Source organism: Hakea prostrata, chromosome 5, assembly GCF_041222555.1.
Source record: "Hakea prostrata isolate BN-2017 chromosome 5, UWA_Hpros_2, whole genome shotgun sequence".
Classification (NCBI taxonomy): Eukaryota; Viridiplantae; Streptophyta; class Magnoliopsida; order Proteales; family Proteaceae; genus Hakea; species Hakea prostrata.
In genome coordinates, this window is record NC_142604.1 from 25,970,018 (window position 1) to 25,977,967 (window position 7,950).

The 7,950-nt window shown below is 39.5% G+C and overlaps 1 non-coding gene across 1 annotated transcript; it reads left to right on the top strand.

Annotated features, from left to right (window-relative positions):
- Nucleotides 1-212: 212 nt before the first annotated feature.
- Nucleotides 213-330, top strand: LOC149015755 (U5 spliceosomal RNA). Its single transcript, XR_016173854.1, has one exon. It is a non-coding gene; the product is annotated as a U5 spliceosomal RNA (small nuclear RNA).
- The last annotated feature ends 7,620 nt before the right edge of the window (nt 331-7,950 follow it).

The following is a 7,950-nucleotide window of genomic DNA, read 5'->3' on the forward strand; positions in this document are numbered from 1 at the left end:
TGGGATGATTTTTCGTACAGATGAGTGAGAGGCCTCTCAGGTTCTTACATATTATTCATATATGCTTCCCAAGCTACTGCCTTCATTTCCACAGGGAAAAGCCATCAGAGAAAAGAGAGAATTAAGAATTTGTCCCACATCGGAACCAAGAGGCAATTCAATCCTCCAAGAATGTATTTAGGGAAGCACTTGTCTTAATTAGAAAATTACGCAGCCGCGCGGCGAGCACAGAGCGAACTATTCTTTCGCCTTTTACTAAAGAATACCGTGTGCACACCGCAGAAAGCGGCATACGCCAATTTTTGTAGAGGTTTTCTTTACCGGAGAACCTCACAGTGCTAGTTTTGAAGATTAATTGCAGTTTCTCTGTTGATTTGTGCATTTTGCTTATGAGAACCAGGTGATTGTTGGCGAGCTAACTCACGGTTAGAGGTAAGCAATTTCCCCAAACCAGATAAATCTTATTAGCACTTTGTGTGTGTGGGATTTTCGTTCTTTTCTGCATTTTATTGTAGGTGTCGTAGTCTGTATCTCAATCAATTCCACTATTAGGAGGTAACTTCTTTTTAAGGTCTGGAGTGATCAGCAGTTTTGATTTGTTTGATGACTTTAAAGCTTATTGCTATGATCAGTCTACTCATATTTGTTGCATATTTTTGGATTACAAATGAGCAAATGAGTAATGGTAGAGTAAGCCGAATTCTGTGAACTGTGGCATAACTTCATGAAGTTACGCTACCATTGATATTTTAGGCTTGTTTGCTTTCTGATATATATATATATATATTGTTGTTGTTGTTGCATATCCACTAATTTGTCTAGCATATGTGACTAATTGCATCCCCAGTTCAGAGGAGAAGCCCAAGACCTTAAGTTAGGAGTCATTCAAGCCTTTTGGTTCATGGAGACAGCCATGATGGGTTCAAGCTGGTAGGTAGACCCATTTTCGTTACTAATTCTTTCGTAATAGCTTAAAACCAGTTGATTAGTGCTAGCTGTTACAGCAAGGCGTTGATCCAAACTTGGGAGGAACTCAACTTTACTTTCTTGAAAACGTTGGTATTGGCATAATGCCAAAAAAAGAGGAAGGGGAGAAATGGACTTGATGGCTAATAAATTTTGGAAGGGCTGTCCCTGGTAGTATGTCCTGCTTTTGCAGTTACTATATTTTGAATATCAAGAACTGATTCAAATTTCAGTAGAAAAGAAAATTTACTTCCACTATTGTACCTCTTCTATGGCTTTGCTGTTAGATATTAGATGCTGTCTTATACTGCATGTATTACCTGACTAGACAGAACATACATTAGGTTACTGACATCGCAGTGTGGTTTGTTTATAGTGACATACAAGTATAATAGTCATCCACATACTTGTTACTTGGGAGACCCTTTGTACGCAATCAAGACCTGGAGGTCGCTTGGGGCAGTTGATTGGTTCAATCAACCGCTTTAAGCAACCACCCCCTAGTACATTGCTATACTTTGGTGCTTTGCTCAAGGGGTTGACACTAAACCTCAACCTAACCCTAATCAACATGTGAGGGAGGTCTTACTTTCATTTCGGACATCTCCAAATGCCACTTGCCTTCCACCAGAGATCCAACTTCCCAATAAGGCAGATTCATTATCAAGAGAATCTAGATCCATGGGTTCAGGGTCTGGATCATGAACTTCTATCTGGACACTCTACAACTTAATCTGGCTAGACCTTTGGGTTATCGGAGTTGCAATATGGATTCCGGGTTAGAAATATAGAGGTTGTTACAGTTGCAGTCACAGATTGAGTACTATAATTACTAGAAAATGTGTCCTACATGTGTACTAACTTGCCTGAAACATTAATAGGGGATAGTGCAATAGAATTGGGGGACTTTCTTCAAAGGGGACACCTGAATTCAAACAACTGAACTTCAAATCAAGGTGAGGAAAATTGGATGCCATTTCTAGGATAGATCTTGCATTATAATTTTTATTGTTTATATTCCAATCTGTTATATGTTTGAATGCTATCACAATAGGGCATGCATTCATTGGGGGTATTAGTATATCAACGGTAGACATAATATATCATACTTATGCATTTTTATTTTCTATATTTGACTCTTATTTCTTTATGTTCTAAACATTGGAAATGATATGTGGGTTAGGGAATCTGGACTTTATTTGACAAATAGGAGGTGGTGGCTATGCCATTGCCTCCAAATACTCATGCATCTTAACATATGCATATTCTCATGTAGATGTGTTGGTTATGATAAAACTCTAAGTGGTGCCACCTTATCAACAAGGGTATTGAGGTTGGCAACCTATTGTGTGGAGTAGTGATACTGGTGGGTACCCAAAAGACAAAGAGAAAGCCATGAGGGGACATCAAATACATTAGTGTACCATTCATGTCATGCCAATTGTGGCAGAATCTTGAGGTAAGGTATAGGGTTGTTGGGTGCTCAGCCAACAATAGCGGAGTCTTGAAAATTAGTACTCCTAGAGTGGTGGGGATGCTAGACCAACATGAGAGGGGACTTGAGGAATGGTATCGCTTAGCCATATGTGGCACTATAAGTAGAAGACCTCTACATGGCTATACATGTCACGCCCTCCCAGCCGGTACCCTATCTGGCATACCCGAGAGTGTGATCCACAGTCCGAAGATCAGGTATCGAGTGATCAACCTCCCACATAAACAATAACATAATCATGAACAATCATAATAAAAGTGCGGAAGATAAACCATAGATCCAATAAAGAAAGAATTAATCATAAATGAATCAGAATAATATATATAATCAGAGTGTCAAACAAATAAGTAAAGTGAGGCAAAAATCCCACTCTACAACCAGCGGAAAAGTAGCTCTAAAAGAATAAACTAGACAAAAACTAATCCCAGTAGCAAGTACATTGGGTAACTAAATTATTCTCCACTTTATAGACAACATCCTTATAAGTGTAAATCTCATAAATGGCACAAGGACGCTTCCACTCAATGGTCGGGCTAAGCATCGTACGGAGCATAACCACTCGCGGGATCTTCAGAGTAATTGTGGTAACCGCAATCACCTTCCTGGAGATATGTCTCTTCGCCTTGCGCTTCTTCATAGGGACCGTCATAGTATTCAAGACTGCAGGATAGTCTAACAAACATTGTACAATAAAGGAATGAGTTTCAAAGAAACTCAGTAAGGCAGTTAAAATCCATAATAACATAAATGGCAGGATTCCAGAACAATCATAAATGCAATATGATATGAGACAAGCAATGAATGAATGAATCTAACTCTATGTATGCTGGTCTCTATTGGCAGACACGCTTTAAGTCTTAGCACCGTACTTCTTTAGGAAGGTCCACTCACATCCTCAACCATTTAAGATATCTTGGATTCTCTCACGGATCATTTCACCGGTCTTGAGCAGCCGATTGGTAATGGGTCCTTCATCCCTCAGGACAAACCATGGCAGGGGTTAAATCAACACACTCTCTCACAACCATTTGGTATAAGTACTGGCGCATGTCAGGGTAAAACCTAGCCAAATGCAAGTCTTCTACTTAGTTACATCAAGTCAGATCCAGATACGTCCATTCCTCGTCCCTGACGATCCTTTCCGGTATCCTTCACACTAGAGTCCTCATAGTCCCTGACTACGGACTCACCAACCCTATTGATCATCCACATATGGTAAACGGGAAGCTCTCACGTCCTCTCACGGGTTGGTTACCGGTCTTAAGCGCCCGTGAGCCCAAGTCTAACCATATGCAACCCTACCAATAAATGGCCCCCACAATGTGATTCCTGTCCTCTCATGGGTTGGTTACCTGTCTTGAGCGCCCATGAATCCCCATTGCTACCACGGGTCGTTCGGTCTCAATACCCCTCCGATTAGGGTCCGACATAACAGGACATCCTAGCCAAACACTACTAGACAATCCTAGATATGTCATCCAACAGTTTAGGAAGGTGTCCAGAGGGCATCTCCGGAAACATCCCATAATATTCCCGTAGTAGTCCAAGGACAGAAGTGTCAAAAGGACACCTCTCCTTTCCAAACCATACTTAAGCATACACATGCATCAATTCATATCATCACATATATGGTAACTTCATATATGGAAAGAAATCAATAATTACAATCACTTGTATAACATTGGTAAGTAAATCATACATGAATCAATTCAATATGAATAAGTAATGCTACTGTAATCAAAGTTATGCAACAGTAGTATATCATTGTAAGAATCTAATTTAGGAATCATATCAATGATATTCAAATATAGAAACTAGATTCATGCTATCTATGTAATTAAGGAAATAACCATCCTTACCTTTTATAACTCGCAAAGGAATCCTAAGAAATCAAGTAAGATCTTGGCAAACTTGAGAAGAAGGTCCTAAACAAGTATATACAACATATTAGGAAAGATCCCTAACAGAAAAGATACCAAAACATCCAACACAGACCAATTCTGGAGTTGTTGTACTCATTGGTCGAGTGGATTGGTCGATTGGCCCAGTCGACCAATCAGTCGACCAATGCAGACAGTAGCCTAAAAAAAACAGAGTTTTAAGATATGAAATCCGAATTTGGTGGTTCAAAAGGGTACTAATCAAGGGGTAAACTACATCAGTAGTATTCTAACATATAGGGGACCTCAAAACACCAATCAAATCAAGATATCAAGATCCAAATTAGGAAACAAAAAGTTACCATAATTAGATCAACCATGGATCTTGATGAATTCGAAATAGAAATCAAAGACAAGAACAATAGGAGGATGGATCATTGCTTCAGGTAAAGGTATCATGAAAACATACTTAGATCTTCAAGGAACAAGGCTTAGAAGCATCAATCTAAATAAGGAAATAAAACCTACCATATATGTAACTACCATGCTTCATGAAGAACACATAGTATGGTAGAAGAGAACAACTAGAAATTGATAGATTATGGATCATGGAAGGAAAACACAATAATTAACTACTAACATGATCAATCATAGAAGATCCAAAGAGATCAGAATTCAAATCAGATGTTTAACAAGATTAGATCATGGTTTGATCATGATTCCTTCAAAAGCTTGCAATGATCATGGTTAAGATCATTGTTCTAGCCTCAAATCCTTAGGATGATCATGAGAACATGTTCAGAGATGTTTGCAACAGAGAATGCAGCATCTCTTCTACAGTCTCGACTCAAAAAGGAAAGAAAAACAAAGATGGAGGAGAAGAAGAGAGAGTAGACATACCTTTTGATGCAAAAAGAAGAGTTTCGATGAAGATCCGTCAAGAAAACACCAAGGATGCAAGGGAGATGACTTGCAGAGGTCTTTGGTTCGTTCCCAGAGAGTTTGGAGGCAGCAAATACGAAGTGGACTCGAGATTGGACTTAAATAGAGCAAGAACAACCTAATTGCCAAAGACAAAGCACTCATTGGTCGAGTGGATTGGTCGATCGGCCCATCGACCAATCAGTCGACCAGTGCTGACAGCAAATCCAAAACAGGGAATTGAAGGCCCAGATCAAATCCAATCCTAAAGGGGTTTTGCACACAAGTCAAGTGACTTACCTAATAGGTAGAAATGCCTTCAAACCAAGATAGAGAGCACTCCAAGTCCATCAACTAATCCGATCTTCATCAAGATTCAGTTTCCATAAATAGAACTTCATCATCAACTTTCATGGATTCAAAGCCAGACACCAAGTCCTCCACTGGGATGGCCCAAAGCTGACTTCTTACTTTACTTCGGGTCACTGGACCTACAAATAACAAGGTTTCCGGGTCAAGGTTAGGGCTGGGTTTTACACCCTTGCTGTGAAATCTAGCCCAAACCTAACTTGGACACCCTATCTGTTTTGGGTGAAGAAGGGCTTGTTTGATGTTTGACCTTGAAGTTGGACCTTAAGTACAATGTTGTTATCTTTAGAATGACCTAGGAAGTCAAGTCAGATCTCTCCCTTAGTGTAGATCCAAAGACCCAAAGTGAAGGAAGAAGACTTTGTGGGCCATCTCAGTAGAAGACATGGTGTTTGACCCAAAACCCATGTATATTGATGATGGTGTTCCCTCATGGAACCTTACTTGATTTGGAGTTGAATTGCTCATTGATGAAGGAGAGCTTGGTTGTTGGACCTAAAGCCTAGTTGGACATGGTTTGAAGGCATTCCTCCATGCTAGGTAAGTTGTTTGAGGAGTTGTGAGAAGCCCATCCAAAGATATTGAAGTTAGGCCCATCAAATCCCATTTCTAGAGTTGCTGACATGGTTGGTCGACTGATTGGTCGACTGACCAATCAACCAACCAATCAACCAACAGGGGCAGTTTGGTCAGATTGGTGAAATCCTGGTATTTTTAGGACCCTTTATGCTATTTAAAGGGGAGAATTCCGTGTTTTTCACTCACAATCAGTTCTAAGCCTCTGGAGAATGTGGGAAGAACCCTAGAACTTGTCCTCCAAAGCCAAGGAAGATCCTCAAGCATCCGTCCGAGTTTCTTCATCTGTTCTTCTAAAAGGTTAGTAATAGATTCATTTCTTCTTTGTTTTATTCTTTCTTCTATGTTTCTGATGTTCTGATTATGAGAAATGTATTACACTAATGTAATGACCTCTTCTCTGATTCTTTTAGCCCTAAAGTGAATCCCCCAATTTACTTTATGTTCTTGAAGCCATATGGCTATGATTCTTGAAATTGACTTTACCTAAGATCTTGATCACTCCCTCACTACATTCTAATGATCTTGGTGATTGTGGGAAAGGTCTCACGCCAGTGTTACAATCTCTCCTTCTATCCTCATGATTGAGGGGTTGATCCCTAACTTTCATTTTACCATGGGAAACCAAAAGTAGGGTGATTTTGGGAGGAAACCCTTGGGTAACCCTCATGAGAGGTAACCAAATTGGGGAACCCTAATCTTCTTTTATTTCATTGGATCCTTCCCAACACCTTTCTTGATTGTAAATTCTTTGCTTCTCTTTACCTAGGGTGAATATTTATTCTCCCTAGTCTTCCCGTGGGATACACGGATTCTAGTTGGTAAACCCTAATTGTATGATTAGAATTTGTTTCCTTTGACTTTATGTGAAACATTGTTTTCTCTTATTGTTAGATCCTACGGAATACCTTTCTTGAACTTGAAATACTATTCTTTCTTTCTTTCTTAGAGTGAATCCCCCCCCCCCATTCACTCTATGTTTCTTGAAACCATATGGTGATGTTTTATGTCTATGATCTTACTTGAGATCTTGATGACTTTTTCCATGATTTCCTACCTATCTTTATGATTGTGGGGAAGGTCTCATACCATTACCATAACCTTCCCTTGTGTCCCCATGATTATTGGGTGGATCCTTATCTTTTTCATTTTCTCTTTGTGAATCTGCATTGGGTTGTTTTTGAAGGAATTTTGGGTACCTTCAAGGAAGGGTATCCAATTGAAAACCCTAAATTTCTGTTAATTTGATGGATCCTCCCCAATGCCATTCTTGATTTTGAAATACTAATTCTATGTTTCCCTTACCCTCTGTGAACCTACCTTGGGTTATTTTGTGAGAGTTGATTTTGGGTAACCCTCATGAGAGGTAACCAAATTAAGGAATCCAAATCCACTTATAATTTATTGGATCCTCCCCAAACACCTTTATTGATTATAAATTCTTTTCCCTAGGGTGAATCTTTATTCTCCCTAGGCTTTCCATGAGAGCCATGGACTATATATGATAAAACCCTAATGTTATGGCTCAATCAAGAACCTAGCTTTTGACCATGATTTGATGCTTTGACCTTCTTAGATAGTCTTAATATGTTCTAGGAAGCTCCCTTTTGAATTTTCGAGCAATTGGACTTCAAACGAAGAAGTTATGACCAAATTAGGGTTTTATACCCCATTGGTCTACTGGTTGGTCTACTGACCCAATCGACCAACCAAGCTGCCAACCATAACAGCAGCTTGTTCCTT